Below are 17,904 nucleotides of genomic sequence, written 5' to 3' on the forward strand. Positions count from 1 at the left end.
TTGTGACAACCCTGCATCGAGCAGATCTATTGGTGCCATTCTTCCAAAAGCATCGTTTTTAAAATTAAGGCACGTACCTTGTTCTCTTAGACACAATGCTATCGCACCCTTAATAGACTACAGTATAGTATAACTTGTAAGTATATAACTTTTAACTTACATAACATATAATATATAATATATATAACTTGTAACTTATATAACTTATAACTTATAGGCACTGAGACACCAAAAACATTTGTGTGACTTGCTGTACTGCAATATTTGCTTTATTGTATTGATCTGGAACCAAACCTATCATGTCTCCAAGGTGTGCCTGTACATTCATACATACATATAAATATATTTATACATAATACATACATATTCACTTATTAATACATTACTTTAATCTTCATGGCAAGCCGTAATGGAAATGCTACCTTTATCATTGTTTTCCAGATGAGGGAACTGAGGGACCGAAAGATGGAATCACTGGCCCAAGGTCATTGCTAGTAAGCCTCAGAGCTAGACTTGAACCCGGGCTGTGCTGTTCATCCTATGTTATAGCCACACTTGACACACAGAGATGCACTTTTGTGTTTTCTAGTCTAGTTCTTCTTTCCGAAAGTGCTGGTTAAGACCCCTGCCCTGCTATGCTGACCCATCCATGGGCTGGACTATAGATGGAGTGCCCACGTGTGCCTGGGAGAATCTGGGAGAGAGAAACAGGGAGGAGATGCTTGCAGTGGACCTGAAAGATGACTTAAGAATTTTCCGGACAGGTAAGAGGAAGAGCAGAGTATTTCACAGAGGACAAGACTGTGCCGATCCCCAAAGTATTAGCAAGTGTAGAAGTCTCGGTCTAGGGTGCCTCAACTATATGACCATGCTCAAGTGTGGTGTAGGCTGAGCCGGTGGTGAGATACGGGGCGGGGAGGCTGGCCAAGACTGGATCACGACAGGCCTTGAAAGTCATGTTCATAGGCTCTGTTCTAAGGGCAGGAGGGAGCCAGGGAGCGGCTGAGCAGGAAAGAGACATAGTGGGTTAGAAAGATCACTCTAGCTCTAGTGTGGGGGGCTGCCTGGACAGGGGGGCAAGGAGACAGTATAATCAGTAGGTATAACCAAGAGGTACAAGAGCTATAACGGACTGGCCATTATCAGTAAGCTTGGACGGGGCCTTTTTCCTGCACAGAAGCACTCCTGCCGCGCACTGATGTGTGTCGTGGTGCTGCATCTCCTCAAAGAAGATAACCTTATCTAATTCACCCAGACACCTTAGAGGCTGGTGGTGGCCCTTGTGCGTGAGAGCCAAGATGGGTGGGGACAGGACTGAGCTAAGGCAATGGCATATGACAAAGAGATGGGGGATCAAATGGATGAAATACAGTGGGACAAAGGAATCTGGCCTTGGTGATCAACTCGATGTCAGAATTCAGGGAGGACGGAGAGACTGGGTGATGCTCAGTATCCTAGTTTAGCTCCACCAGATTTAATCCCGCTTCAATCTAACACCAGGGATCGGCAAATTTTTTCTGTAAAGGATCAGATAGAAAATATGCTAGACTTTGCAAGCCCCGTGATCACTCCCGCAACTACTGAATTCTGCCATTACAGTGCGAAAACAGCCATAGACAATTTGTAAGTGAACAGGCGTGGCTGTGTCTCAATAAAACTTTATTTACAAAAACAGGCTGTGGGCCAGATTCGGCCTGAGGGCTCTCATTTGCTGATCACCGCCGCTCTGAGACATGAGGTGGCCCAAGTAAGATGACCAACTAAGTGTGCCAGGTGGCTGCTGAGTGAGAGAAAGGCTCACACCTCATCAGGTACAGACAGACCGTAAGTCTCTCCTCGAATGATGCCCACCTGATCATAACCACTCATCCGAAATGGCAGAGTCATTCCAATGTCTAGTCCTGGGAGCCCAACTCTGGCAGGACAGAGGTAGACGTCACTGCAGAAGCTCAGTCCCTGTGACAGTCACAGAGGAGGCCCTGGTCTGATACTTCCACTGGTTACAGATACAACACAACAGAAACACTAAATCACCTCCACTGACTACTCACTGTCCACCAGACACTGAGTCAAGGGCTTTACTTGAATGAGCTCCGTTAATGCTGACAAAACCCCAGTGAGGCAGGTATGTTCTACTATGTATCCCCATTCTACAGATGAGGAAACTGAGGTACAAAGAGATTTAATATCTCTGAGGCTTGGAACCAGGCAGTCCAATCCCAGAACTTGGATCCCCAATCCCTCTCAAGGCCCACATGGCTGCCCACGGTAGTTATGGCAAACCCACGTTAGCCCCGAACACAGGACAAAACTGGTCAAACAGTTGGGAGTCTTTTGTTCTCTGGCCTGTGTGGCACTATTATTAGAGACAAGCAGTGGCGATAAACCCATCTGTTTCCAAACCAACCCTAAACAGCAGCCATATCTCTCCAGGATCTCTGTTACTGAGCACAAGGTTGTCAGAAGCAGGCCCAGATGAATAAGGTGATATCTGAAGGCACTGTATCTGAGGGCGCTGGCAGAAAATGAGAGGAGGCAGCCCATCTCCACACACTCACTCTGCAAACATCCACAGAGGGCTCTGTGGTCCCCCGTCCCTGCCCTCCTGGAAGGCACTGGCTGGGAGGGAGTCAGACACAGAGCAGATCGTTCAAATGCCCTGGACGCCATGCACAGTGAGGTGAGTCCAGGGGTGTGCTGGGGACACGGCAAGGACACCTGCTTTAGCCAGCGCAGGGGCACCTGGAGCCCAGCCCGGATGGTCTCAGGGGTAGAGTGGTGATGAGGGCTGTTCCAGGGGAGAGAACAGCACCTACAAGGCAAGGGACACTGAGGTCCGGCTGGAGTAAGGAGGGCATGTACAAGACAGGCGGCTGGAGACAGGGGAGGTCGGCCCCCAGCAGCCTGCCTGGACCACTCTGGGCTGGAGGCCGCCTCGTTCTCAGCTCCTGTCTGCAGCTAGAACAGCCTCGAGTTCTAGATGAAACGCACGTTGCCTGCCAAGCATATGGTGATGCCAAGAATGCGCTGCTGACGCTGCATCTTGAAGTCATAAAAACAAATAATCGTAAATCACTTCTATCCCATGGCCTGCTTCACCCTCACTTCCAGAGGCTTTATCTTGCTTACACTCACTGAAATTTCGACAGTGGGCAGATATTAATATATCCATCACCCCTGTTGTGTTATTAAAAATATTACCAGCTCTCACGGGGGGCGGGGCTCACAGTGGCTAGCAGTGAGCTAAGTGCTTCTCATATAGTATCCTACTTAACTGAGAAGCAATCCGAGGCTCACAGAGGCATAATGACTTGCTGAAGGTCATATGTTCAGAAAAGAATAGAACCAGGATCCAAACCCACATCTGCCCGACCTCTGCGCCCAGAGTCTTCCCGCTCCACTTCTTTGCCTCAATATCCTGTGATTTAAGGACTTTGTGGATTTCTGAGAACATTTTCATCTATTGTTATATTTGCCCCTCCAAAGAAACTTCTGAATGTAGTAGATGAGGAACCTTGGCTCAGAGAGGTAAAATATCCTCCCCAAGGTCACACAGCTTTGGAAGGGGCCAACTGGAGACTGGAACTGAGGTCTTATTATTCCAAAGCCAAAGCTCTGTCTCCTTTACCCCGGCTTCTAAGTCCACCGCAAGGAAGATGGACAGCTAAAGCTCTCCCCCTGGATGCTTATTTAAAAAAAAAAAAAAAAAAAACCCAAACTCGTGTTCTCTTAATCTTTCCATTGGCAGGTATTCATCAAGCAATCAAAAGACAAACACCTAGGAGAGCAGAATGCGCAGATCGCAGCCAAAATGACATCATAAGGAGCAGGCTGTGCCAAGCAAATCTAATTTCCTCTGACAGAGCAGCAGGCTGGGCGATAAGGCTACAGGCACTGACGTTGCCGGTGCCCTGATTCCGAAGGACACGTTAGGTTAGCGCCACAAAAGCGGCAGGGAGGGGGCAGGTCACAGCACACACATTCACTGAGGCACACACACATAGTCACTCACAGACACCGATACACACACAGACAGGAAGACATATACCAAAAGGCACACACGCCCACACACACAAAGATACACACACGTCTCCAATGACAGACATGCGCACCGAGAGATGCACCCAAATGTGTGTGCACAGACACAAATATACCCACACACCAACTCAGATACATGTGCAGTCACTCACACACACACACAGACACAGAGGCACACACAGAGATATATAGACACATAGAGAAACATAAACACACAGACACACTTGCCTGCCTCCCCTCCTTGTGCAAACACACACACACACAGAGGTGCGTGTACACGCTCACACATGCACAGAAGTAGTCATAGACACACAGACGCTCACAGACACACAGACACACACCAAGACACACCCAGCACCCCTCGCTGCTGGTAGATGCCAACTCTGCTCAAAGTCCTGCTCTGTACCCCGCAAATTACATCCTTCCCAAATTGGAGACTCTGAAAACTGAGTACCTCTGGTGTCTGTGCGTATTCTCAGCCCTGCCCTGCCTGATGTCATCCTGCAGGAGCTTGAAACACACCCTGGCAGCTGTGTGCTGTTGACAAAGATCGCGGACTTTGGAGCCAGGCTGGTCTGTGTCACAGGTGAGACTCTGCCCGTCTCTAGGTGTGGGGACCTGGGCAAGTCTCTTCACCTTTCTGAGCTTCACTTTTCTCATCTGCAGGACGGTTGATAATGCCTATGATGAGCCTGTTGGAGTTCTGGAATTCAGCAAGGACCTATCTGTGCCAAGTATGTTCATTATGTGAATGCCTGTCTCCCTCCCCAGGCTGGAGGAACCTCGGGGGCAGAGGTCTTGTTTGTTTCCACCCAGGTCAGTTTCCAGGGCTTAGTGGTGTCTGCCTGGCACATAGTAGCGTTGTAGGTGCTCAGCAAACATTCGTGAAATGAATCAGACAAGCCTGTATCCTTAGTTCCTAACACGGCCTGGTACAAAGGACGTGCTCAGTTACGGTTAAAGCATGTTGAATAAAGTAATACAAGAAAGTATAATCACAACCATAGACCAGATTCTAACTGTGTGCCAGGCACGTCCTTTACTCTTTTCCATGCTCTCCATGAAACAGGCATTCATTTGTAGATGAGAAAACTGAGATCCAAAGAAGTTAAATAATTCACCCAAGGTTACCCAACTTCCTGGGGGTGGCACTTCAAAATCAGCAATCTGATTGCTGAGTGCACGCGCAGAACCTAATGCTGGACTCCATGAGTAAATATTTCCCCCTGGTGACAAAACTCAACAGATGACATCTACAGCCAGCTCTGCCTTAGTCAGAATGCGGAGTCACTCCTTCAGGTGAATCATCATATCATCTTCAATCCCAGGTTGACTTCTCAGTATCCAGCGTCTGTCTGGAGCCCCTTCCATATGGCCATGGTGGCATGTTTAAAATGGCATAATCTCAAGCTCCTGACATCTGCATTTCTCCTTACTCCTTTTCAGCCAACACACATCCATCTATCCATCGACTGATCTATTATCCGCCTATCTTTCCAACTCCTGCTAATCTTCCATTTGAGGGCCATTCTGTCCCAGACGTTTTTCTTCTGTGTTTATGTAAACCACACAGCCCCATTCTGAATCTGTCAAATCTGTTTTCCTCTCTCTTGCACTGGTACAGTCGCTGGGTTTAAAACTCAAACAACCTGTAGGTCAATTAAGCTCCTCTGCAAAACAACTGCATGTGGCAGGCAGTAATTGATGGTGCAGAGTTAAGCATTTGGTATACCCTGGAAGGTTCCTACCCTGGCACCACCCACACTTCTGCTCATCTCAAATATGCTCCCTCCTCCCTGCCCTCCCCCAAACCAATTTCCCTGGGGAAAAAAAAGAGGGTTTTGTGAAGGGTATCTGCCTCTGTCTGGGCCATGCAACATGGAAACAGCCACAAGGCATGGAGGCCATAATTATCCTTCTCCACAAAGGAAAACAAGAATGTCCAAAGATAGCGGCCACCTCGCAGGCAGGGGGCCAGGGCCGGCAGCGCTGACTCTTCGGCCACACCAGGCAGCCACTCTGCCTCTGCAAGCAGGCTCCGCATTTACTCACAGCTTTGCAAGGCTAATGAGCAGAACAGAGGACTCTGAGGGCTGAAGGAGGTTCTATTTCTGATCGCTTGAACCTTAACATGACACAGGTGGTTTTTAAGATTTTTTTTTTTTTTTAAGTCAATCTCTTGCTTCCCAATTGTGGCTCTGTCCATTGGGACAGCCCATGTGGGAGAACAGATTGAAAATATATCTCATATATTTCATACATAAATTTAAAATACATCTCAATAGATGTAGAAAAAGCATTTGATAAAATTCAACCTCCATTCATGATAAAAACTCTTACCAAAGTGGGTATAGAGGGAACATATCTCAACATAATAAAAGTTATTTGTGACAAACCCACAGCCAGCATAGTGCTCAATGGTGAAAAGCTGAAAACCTTCCCACTAAAATCTGGAACAAGATAAGGACGTTCACTCTCACCACTTCTGTTCAACATGGTATTAGAAGTCTTAGCCAGAGCAGTCAGACAAGAAAAAGAAATAAAAGGGATCCAGATTGGAAGAGAGGAGGTAAAATTATCACTACATGCAGATGACATGATACTATATATAGAAAACGTAAAGACTCCACACAAAAACTACCAGAGCTGATAAAGGAATTCGGCAAGGTAGCAAGATACAAGATTTACATACAGAAACCAGTTGCAGTTCTTTACACTAACAGTGAAATATCAGAAAAGGAAAGTTTTCAAAAAATCCCCTTTAAAATCATACACATAAAAATACTTAGGAATAAACTTGACCAAGGAGGTGAAAGACTTATACTCAGAGACCTATAAAACGTCGATTAAGGAAATTAAAGATGATTTAAAGAAATGGAAAGATATTCCATATTCCTAGACTAGAAGAATTAATATTGTTAAAATGCCCATACTACCCAAAGCAATCTATAGATTTAATGCAATGCCTATCAAAGTACCGGGACATTTTTCATGGAACCAGAACAAATAATCCTAAAATTTATATGGAATCACATTATAGCAACCTACATTTTCCCTACTCTTGCCACCACAAATTTCTCTCCCCCACCCCTCAGTATCTGCATGAATTTCTACCATTGTCAGTTCATTTCATGGGACTGAATTTGGTCTTCTCTTGGTGTTATTCATTAAAACAGCAACTTCTCCTCGTACAGAGTAGGTGGGTGGGAAGTGAGGGGTGCTAACACAGCAAAGGAGGGGGCCACTGCGTGCCAGGAGCTGTGCCAGGCACTGTACAAAAGTCATCTCTCCAAATACTCACAGTCCCTGACTGTCTCCATTTTAGAGACACTGAAAGGGACATTCAGAGAGGAGAAGTGACCTACTCAGCATCTGTCAGGATGCAGGTCTGTTCAGCGCCAAGGACCACACGATTCCCTTGTCTCCCCATCACCTTCCAGATGTTTCACAGTCCGACTAAAATGCTGCTAGACACACCACACTTTGTCCACACTGGGATTACAGATAAATGTCACCTCAAGTGCCAATACCAATACCCTGGCGGAACCAGGAAAATGTAACGTTTCCTGGAAAACTGGCCATTTCCACCGAGATGTTGAAGTTGAGGATGCTGCACGCATCCGCTAGCAAGAGGGACCAGCACAAAGACCAAAAGTCCAGAGGACAGTGGAGCAGGAAGCAAGCTCCTGGGTCCCTGGGGGGGTGGCTCTCTTCTTCAGTCTGCATTTTATGGTGGTCATCTGCTGGTGAAACATCCTCGTTGACCACAGCCCATAGCACTAATAGAAAGCACGGAGGCTGTCTCGTTGACACACTTCTGATGTGGGCTTTTCTGCTCCAGAACCTTCCACTGAGGTTCAGAACTGGAGAACTGAGTCTCCCCAACCACAGAACCCTAACTCCAAACCGGACTTCAGACTAAACTCTCAGCTCCTCTCCAACCTTTGTTTCTTGGGGCTGCCGTCTTGCCAACTCAGTAAATGGCACATCCGAGTCGTCCTGAACTCTTGGCTCTCCGTGTCCCCACATCCCTCAGACACCAAGTCCAGGTGGCCCTGCCTGCTAGTCTCCGAGGAACTGGTCCCCTGCTCGCCATCTCTCATCTGCCCACTGAGCCCCGTCTTTCCTTGCCCCCGTGGCTGCACCAGGCTCCTCACTGGTACCCTGACTCCAGCCCATCCTCCACCCTGGCTCAGAGAGAACATTCTAAAGCACAAAGCCACCGCCATGGCAGCATGCTTAAAAATCCTCCCATGGATCTACATTTCCTGAAGATAAAATCCAAATGTCTAGATCTGACATTCAAGACCTTTTGTTACCAGATCCCCGCTCACTCCTCCAACCTTATCTAAAGCTACTCCCCGAGGCACAAAACCTGCATTCCCTTCCAACCACAGCAGCCACTCGGAGGCCGGCTCCACTCCTCCCCACCTTTAAACAGGCCCTTCTCGTGGCTGGACGGCCCTTTCCTTGTTTATCTAACTCTTCTCATTCTTCAGCTCAGCTCTTGCCTCCCAGGCCCACCCCCTCCCGTCTGGTCAGCCCAGATGGGGCGCCTCCTCGGGGCCTCCACGCCCTCCGGCGTCACTTATCACCCGGTGTCAGGCGTCTTTCTTGGCTCTGGGGTTTCTAAGAGGAGATTCTCAGGAGATTGGAAAGAACTCTTAGTTAAAAACATTTGGAGGAAGGCAGGAGCAGAGCCAGGTGCTCCCCACTCCCCGACAGTCCCCTGAGCTGTACAGAAAAGGACCGGGAGGGGGAGGAGTGAGAAAGTGACTGTCCCAGCCAAGGAGGCCTGTGTGCTCTCTCCCAGGGCCAGGTGCGGAGACAAAGGCAAAGTCCCCAGAGAGACAACCTGTCGGATCTCTGAGCAGAAGGGAAGGGGGACCCCCAGGGAGGAAGGAGGGCCCCAAAGAGCAGAAGTGTCCGCATGGCGTCTCTAGGTGATTGGGAACTCAGACATCTCACAGAGTTTCCCACAATCCTGTGAGGCATAAGAAGTAGTATCATGAACCCCAGAATGTCACAGAGGTCACACAGTCACGTGACCTGAGAGAGGCTGCAGATAAGAACAAGGGACAGCTCCAGGGTGACCTGTGTTGGCTCAGAATGATAAATGCCACTGAAGGTGACATCAGCAACAAGTGGCCTTCCGTCCGTCACCTTTGCACCCCAAGGATAGATGCAGCCTCTGGGAAATGGAGGGGATGGACTGACTGTGATTCCGTTGTGATCCACCCCGGCAGAATGGAGGCTCAAGATAGAAACTGAACTTAGGGATGATAAAGAAATATATATGTATTCCACACCTGAGTTTGTGGACTGAAAGTTATACCCCTCATAAATGAATGAATAAATGAATATAGATAAGAAAAGCATCTTGGCCAGAAAAACACATGTATTCAGAGTTGGGCCCTTACTGGAAACAGGGACATGTCTCTTTCCCCTATTTTGACATCTGGGGCAACCCAAGGTGAGGTGCCCGGAATCAGGGAGCTAGATCCAAAGTCTGCCTGTTTGAGGATTATGGCTACCACAGCAAACCCAATGCAGCAAACCATTCAAGAGGGGGAACTGAACAGTCAGGGTCCAGGCTTATTCTTGAAGGTTACTCCCTGGGGCTACCCAGGGCAGAGACATGTTTCAGGCCCCTCTTCTTCCTGTGACTCAGAAGAAAGGTGGCCAGGAAAGGCTTCTCTGCAAAAATGAGGCTGGAGAAGAAATCTGAAAATGAATAGAATCAGGCAGGGAGGGCGGGAAGAGATACCACACAGACTGAGCTGCACATGCAAAGGCCCTGTGGTAGGAGGAGCTGAGCTTGTTGACGGAAGGAAATAGACTCTTATGTTAGGAATCCTGAGAGTGAAGGTGAGGTGAAGCAGGACATTGACTGGCACTTCTAAAATGTTCCCCCTCCCTCTCCTTCAGTTTGGGCTGGACCTAGTGACTTGTTTCTGACAGAGTAAGATAGCAGTGGAAAAACGCTTCCAAGATGAGGTTATAAAAGTCTTCCCTCTTGCTCCCACTCCGTCTCTGGCTTTCTCACTTGCTTGTTCAAATGAAGCAAGCTGCCATATTGGGAGCTACCCTACAAGGATGCCCATGTGACAAGAAACTGAGGAAACCTCCGGCCGGCCAACAGCCAGCGAGGAACTAAATCCTGCCAACAAACCGCATGAGTGAGCTTGGCTCCACCCTGAGTTGAGCCTTGAGGTGACTGCCGCCTCAGTCGCTAACTTGGTTGCAGTCTTGTGAGAAGCCAGGAGCCAGAGGACCCAGCTTAGCCACACCCAGGTTCCTGAACCCACAGAAATTGTGACATCGTAAACCAGTGTTGTTTTCTACTTGGCTAAGTTTTGGGGTAATTGGTTACCCCAGGGACAGGTAACCAATGTAGCTGATAAGGTAGGCAGGTGTGAGATAATGCAACATATTTTCAATTTCAGTGGTTCGTCTTAGGGTTGTGGTAAATTCTCTACATGGAACCAGTGTGTAATTCACCTGAGCTTCTGACTCTGAGCCTTTCTGATTCATAAAAATCTGTGTATCATTTGAAGTGGGATGTAAGCTAATGTTAGATTCACTAACATTCCAATGGGAGGCTGAAAGGGACAGGAACCAGCCTTTGCTGACCACCGACTGAGCACCAGGCTTTTGCAAGATGCTCTCCTGTTCCCATCGTTGGCCCAGGCAGACCTTTCCAGTGAAACAAAGAAGCTCTGGCATTGGCTATGGCAGGGAAAACACTCCCCTATTTCTCTTTGCTAATAGAACCCCTGTATCATTGCGGGGGTCCACCCACCCAGTGTATTTCCCAGCTTCCCTTGCTGTAGAGGGCGGCCAATATGCTATAAGTGGAAATCACTGAGTGGAGTTTTTCTAGTAGTTTCTTTTTTTTTGTTTGTTTGTTTTTAATGCTGACTCATCTGAGAGGCACACCCTCTTGCACTTCTCTTTCTCCTTCTGGGTGCCTGGAATGTGGGCGTGATGGCCAGAGCTGTGGCAGCATTTATGACCACGCAATGACCTTGATGGGGAAGCCACAATCTAAGGACAGCAGAACAAAAAGATGGAAGGAGACTTGGGCTCCTTGGAGGAAATGGCTAAGGAGCCGCCACTCCAGCCCTTGACTGTTTACAGTTTCAGATGAGAGGAAAGTTAAAATCTTTTTCTTGTTTAAGCCACTATTATCCAAGTTTTCTGTTACAGAAGTTGATAAGCCAGTCCTAAGTCACACACCTGCATTCTAAGTAAGGTATTTCAGCAGGATTGGGGGATTTCACTTTTAAATCACCAAGACTCCAGGGTCTCAGAGAAAGATTTTCCCTTATGCTCCTCTTGGTTAAAAAGTTATGAATATGCTCTCCGAAGGAGAGGGGGGTACTACAATTTCCTGAGCATCTACTCTACCCCATGCCCTGTACTCTACCCGTTATTTGTACTTACCTCACAGTGTATTTCTGAGATGGGTTATCATCCCATTTTACAGATGAAGAAACAGAAGCTCAGACAGATTATCTCACTGTCCAGGGAACACAGCTAGGATTTCAACCCAGACCTGTCCGACCCGCATGCTTTTCTGGTTGCTTTCTCCCGTCTCCCAGGTCTAGTCCCAGTTCAGGCAGAAAGTGGGACCAGCCAGACCATTTTGAGGTCCCTGGATCAGGGTGCCCAGCCCTCACCCAGATCTTCCAACTGCAGCCACTGGCTGAAGTCTTCTCCATCTCAAGGTGACTAAAGCAGACAGCCCAGCTGGTCCTCTCCCTAACTCACTGCCATCCGCTTTACTGGCCATCTGGCCCTCATCTCTGTGATTCTCCGGCTGTCCCTCCTCAAGGACCCTCTTAAAGGGACAGAGGCCCTCCTTGGTTTCATAAAAGACTTCCATTCCTAAATGAATATATTTCCAACCTTGACCAGGGCGAGCTTGACACAGACAAGGCTAAAACAGCTAGGATTTCTGGTGGCAGCAGAAGTCTGTTTCTAACCTCTGAGTACAGCACCCAAAAGGGTTACCTGCTCCAAGCAAACACACTCCCACCCCAGGCAGGAATTCGATCAGAGCAGCCTGACTCCTCGGCAGGCTCCGAAACTCTCCACTGAAACCTGCTTTATTCTGTTTGAAGCTCTTCTGTCTTTCCCAGGAGAGACTGGAAATACACTCTTTCTAGGAGCTGCTGGAAAATTAACCCACATTAGGAGAGACGTAGGTGATGCTGAATTGGGGACAGGAAGGGCCATTTGAAAGAGGGAAAAAAAATGTTCTTTGTAACCAGGACAAGGCTAAACCTGCCTTCTCTCCATTGGTCCAAATCTATGCCAGCCTCCCACTGGCATCCGTGGGTGTGCTGAGAACAAGCTATGGATTTCTATAGAGACTGTCACCATGGCACTAGGGGCCTTACTCTGCTATTTCAAGGGGGAAGATAATCAAAAGGTCAAAGGAAGAAAATCTACCATAGGGCTTTTCAAACAACAAATATTTGTTAATGCTTCAGTGAGCGCCAGGCACTGCATTAGATGCCGGCCATGGCGAGTTGGGCTGGGGGAACTGACCGGTCTCGCAACCCCTGTGAGTCAAGCTCAAGGCCAGGCGCTGTCCATCCCTGATTTGAGTCCTCTCCCACAACAATCTTGAAAGGGCAACAGTATCATCCCCTTTTGTCAAATGGGGGAAAAATGAAGTTAAGCAGCCTGCCCACATGCATCCAGGAGTTGGAATCAGGAGTGTGATCCTGGGCCAGGTGGAATCCCAGTTGGAAGCAGAGAATCCACGTGGGGGAGATTCTGAATAGAAAGTCTGGTTTCATCTGTTCTCGGAGACGTGGGGTGAGTTAGGGAGCCGACAGGGGTGTTGAGGCAGCTGGGGGTAGTACAGAGGGACCTTCTCACTCCCTGTTGGCCCGAGGGGCAAGGAAAGAAAACAATGTTACCAGCCCAAGGGGGACTGCAGGTGAGGAGGGGGCTCTGGGCTTGGAGCAGACAGGAGTTGGGCAGAGAGTGGATGGGAAAGGGACGGCAAATGGAGAGTCACCAGCACAGCGACACCTACTGACCGCACCCGGGTCATGGTCTCCCCGCTGGGTGGTACCCAGCCCCATCCCAGCAGCTGAGGATGGAATGAGTGGGGATGCAGTCCTGTAGGAACTGGGGATTACTGTGCTCATTCTGGTTAACCACCACCAAACCTGGTGGCTCGCACTAACAAGCATTTTTTTTCTTGCTCATGAATCTGAGGACAAATTGTGCCCCTGCTGGAGTTGCCTGGACTTGGCTCCAGGCTCCAGGTTGAACTGGGTCTGCGCCATGGATTCCTCATCCCGTGTGGACCAGGAGACAGGATTTTCTCATCTCAGATGACAGGCACACAGAAGACTAAAACCACACGGGCACATTTAGACCCTCTGCTTCCCTGGTGTCCATCCACATCCCATCGATCAGTGCAAGTCTCTTGATTGAGCCCCAAAACAGTGAGTGTCATGGGAAGGTAAATTTCCAGCCACTCTGCTGAGAAGCACTGAAAACCTGTGAATTAAGGGGACAATGTATAATTCTGTTATATGGGAATGAAGAATTAGAAGCAATATTTTAATCTACCCTCTTCTCCGAAGGAAAATAAAATGTTCATCCCAAAAGAGGAACAGATGTAGGTTAAAAACAACCCACATCCACCACAATGGTCTCACACAGTATTCATCTGCGTGAGCTGGAGAATTTTTGAGGGGGCAGTGAGACTAGGTTTGTTGGATTCCTTACTGTCTTTGGGTCAAGACTCAAAAGTGCTGGCCAGTGGCAGAGGCTAGAGGGAGCCAGGTCTCCAGTGGGGACTTCGGGACACTGAACTCAACAGTGTCCTGTTCATGACAGTTATGAACGTCATGATGATCACATTCTGGAAATGACAAAGGTAGAGGTCACAGCCCAACTCAGGGTCCGGAAATACTCAGAACCCCAAAATATTGTGAACGCCAAGTATGAGAGACTGAATCCCATCACACGATGTTCACAGGGTAGTTGTAGGTCCTGCCCAATGGGACTCGAAACTTGACCCCAGGGGCGCCAGATTGGGGAATTTCACCTAGTTCTGTGCTTCTAACTATGGCCCCTCTCTGAGCCTCAGCTGCTTCACCAGCAGAATGGGGCTAATAAGCCTGCCTTGGAGAGATGGGGTGAGGATTCCGAACTGAGTTGTGTGAGGATTCTGAGCTCGGTTATGTGAGCCAAGCCTTAAGTCCACAAGGTGCTCAGTGTACACGGGTGCCTGCACAGCTCTGCCTGAGTGGCAGCAGGTGTGCCTGTCGCCTAGGGGTTCCAGCTGACCCCAAGCTGCTGCTGCACTGGGTGCGCCCAGCAGGGAAGCTGAGAGTAAGCGCTCACTATGGAAGGTGACAAGCCTGTCACACCTGCGCTCTAGCCTTCCTCTGTAGTGGCCCATTCAATGTCAGGCATCCTGCATAACAGGGGAGTTTGATAAAGGGTAGCAGATCCAGGAAGAATCCCAGGAAAGGGAAGACAACTCAACATCCTTTCTAACAAGAAGATAGAAGGGATCAGGGATCTTGAGTGAGGTCACAGTCATGACGCCAAACATTTGCCAGAATGGTGTTAAAAGCGATGACTTCTGTCTATGGAACATGGCACTCAACTCTGGATCCATTGCTGGAGGCGGTTGGATGCAAATGGCTGGCTGTGGATTTGGGCTCAAAGTGAGGAGGGACTTTGAACCCATCACTGTGGCCTGAGTTTGGAATGCACCACCTTATCGTGGGGCTTGGGTCAGACACACTTGATCAAATCCTGGCTTAGCTGCTGACTCCCTGTGCGATGTTGGGCAAACACGTCGTCCACTTCTCTGGCATCTGCCTGGGTCAGAGTTTTGCTCGCATAAAATGCTAAGGAAGGGGTAACAGATGGCAAAGATTCTCTGACTCTGCCTGCCAAGAAGAATCGCTCCCCTCTCCAGAACCAGGGAGGAGGCAGAAGCCATAGGAGGGGAGCTGCTGCCGTCCTTGACACCAGGGGAGAATGAGACAAGGTGAGGGTCATTGCTTACTGCCCGCCTCCCTGCAAAACTGCAGACTCTCAGGGGAGGGCGTGGTTTGCCTGTTCAGGCTGTCCTTCCCGGACCTAGCACTAGGCCTGACATCATGACAACTTTGATCAATACTGGAAAGAAAGAAAGAATGAGGGAGGGAGGGAAGGATGAGGGAGAACATTCCATGTGCTCTGTACTCCTCTCTTACAGAATCTAATCTTCCTAAGACTCTGATAAACTGGGGATTACCACCCCTCATTTTAAGCAGAAATTGCACTTAGCAAATCGCTTTCTGCCATTTTTGAAAACTTGGGCAAGTTACTAACTTCTCTGTGCCTCACTTTCCTCATCTGAAAAATGGAGGTGATGATAATAACATCCAGCTCGCAGATTTGTTAAGTGAGTACTCTGTCGGCACGCGATAAATCCTGTCTAAATATTAGCTATTATTATCACATTGAAAAGGGAGCTGTGGGACTCAGAACCCGGTATCTGATTGGAAGAGTTTTTTCCTTCCATGCCGTGTACCTGTACAAACAAATATTTAAGTGGTTCCATCACCACAATCAACGCCTGATACATGAATTAATTTTCAGCTCTCTTTCTTCTCCCCAGTTGAAGCCTGAGCACAGGTCTGATAAACCACAGCTGTCTATGTGGCTCTCAGCCGGATATTTTTGGAGGATGGTGAAAATGTGGCTCACAGCAGAGGAGGGAAAATCACTCTCGTAAAAGAGCACCAAAGCAATAAACACAGATGATGGGATTCATGAGGATGACAACCATCAGAGTCCATGAATATTTGATCAGGTCGGCTTCTGGGAGTGTGGTCTGGAATTTTCAGGCAGGCTGTGGTTCAGGCTTGCAAGTAATATACACGCGGAAATGAAACTGACTCCTGCACCTGGGCAGCCCTTCCACCTGAGGTTTCTGCCATGCCAACTCAAAGCAGGTGGTGTGTCAACCAAAGAGACCAAGGGCCACCACCCCCTCCTCGAGTGCCCCACATGGCCAGTGGCTCCCCTGGCACTGATCTGAGATGACGCCATTAACAAGGGCCAAAAGCCACTCAGCCTGCTAGGGAGGAGCTGGGGTGGTGTGTGAACTGACCTCCAAGCTCCAAGCTGTCCTCCAGCCCCTCTCAGGGGCAGGTCTGGGAGCAGCTCAGGTTTCTGGCTGCTGGGGCCTCTCTAAGCAGATTCCGTTACAGGGACACTCAACTGGGAGAGGTCAGCCTTAGGCGCTCTGGATCCTGGGGTGAGAGGCTGGCGATGGGGCCTGGCAGTGTCCACCCCTGCATCCAGGCCTGTTGCTGCTACCTAGAGCTGCCCTTAAGAAGGAGTGTCTGGTTTGAATCCTAGATCTGCCACTTCCTAGTTCCGGGACTTGAGCAAATCACTTAGCCTCTCTGAGCCTCAGGTTCCTCACCTGTAAGTGTGAGGACGTTAAAATGTCCAGCTCTTGCATTCATTAGGAGACTGGGGATACAAGCCATGCAAAAATGTTTTGCACAGGGCTCGGCCCCCCTTGAGTGTTTAATGGATCTGAGCTCCTTTTATCATTTCTTCCCATTGCTGCTGTTCAGAGCGTGCTCCTAGGAGACAGAGGCCTGCACTGTATGGGCCAAGGTCATCTCTGTTAGACCCAAATGAGGCACTGAGATAGCCTAGTGTCCAACCGTTTCTTAGGGACTGAGACCGTGGGGCCCACCAGATAAGCAACTTCCCCCAGGTCACCCAGGTAGCTGGTGGCAGAGCTGAGCCTGAATCCAGGCCTTCTGAGTCCCCCCATCATCCTCTCCCTCCCCACCTCCTCCTCACTGCACTATCCAGCATACAGAATGTTTGCACATGTATCTTCTCCCATCACGCCAGGCTGCTGCAGGCCCACATCTGAAGCCACATGCAGAACAAAGGGAATCGGGTCCACGCAGCCTCGTCTCATTTGCCTTTGTCCTTTTCTCTCGCAGTGCATTCTGGGAAGCTCCTCTGAGCTCTGGGAAGCCTTGGCAATTAGCAGCCTTCTGACAGACTTCTTAATATCCGAAGGAAATCAGCGCAGGCAACCTCTCCCGGATTTCAACATGCCCTTAGAGTTCAGCCCTGAGCCTCAGGAACATCACTGTTCCTCACTCTCTCCGTTTCAAAGGAGAGCTGAAGAAACATACCTGCCTCCGGCTTCTTTTTGTGAAAGTTAACGCAAATGCTCGTGGCACAGGGGCTTTCTCCTCAAAGGAGGAGAGGGTACCGAGCTTGCTGCTAAAACATGAAGGTCACCCGGGTTATTATGAATGTTATTTTTTCCATAAACCTGAGCTGAATTGTAGTCCAGACAAAACAATGTTCGCCTAAAAACAAAACCAAACCAAACACCTAAACCTGTAAGCCACGAGATACAGGATGGAGGCAGGGGGAGGGGCGCAGGAGGCACGGGCTTCGACCCCAGCCTGAGTTGGAGTCCCAGCTCTGCCACTCACTGGCCCTGACATGTCGACCACATCACTGTGCGTCTCTGGACCTCAGTCTTCTTATCTGAAAAATAGGGACAGCACTGCCCACCTCCAAGGCTCTCTGTCAGGTGCAAAATGAGATGATGTATGAAAAGTCCCGGACACAGGAGATACACAGTCAATAAAAGCTTTCATTAAGCATGAGTGTCACCGTGGGGTAATTCCCCAGTGGCCTTTAAAGCAGAATCTCAGGATGGTTCTGCTGCTGGGACAAGCCTTGGGAAAAAAATCACTGAACCTCATTTTCCAGATGCGGAGACTGGAATCCAGAGAGGTAAATTAGGAGGGAAGTAAGAAACAAAGCTGGAAATAACACAGAAAG

General features: G+C 48.9%; 1 long non-coding RNA gene across 9 annotated transcripts in view; it reads right to left on the reverse strand.

Annotated features, from left to right (window-relative positions):
* The window catches only part of LOC106729421, a 126,645-nt gene that overhangs the window by 13,018 nt on the left and 95,723 nt on the right, over positions 1–17,904 (reverse strand). The gene's annotated exons all lie outside the window — the stretch shown is intronic.

Source organism: Camelus ferus, chromosome 22 (assembly GCF_009834535.1).
Source record: "Camelus ferus isolate YT-003-E chromosome 22, BCGSAC_Cfer_1.0, whole genome shotgun sequence".
Lineage (NCBI taxonomy): Eukaryota > Metazoa > Chordata > Mammalia > Artiodactyla > Camelidae > Camelus > Camelus ferus.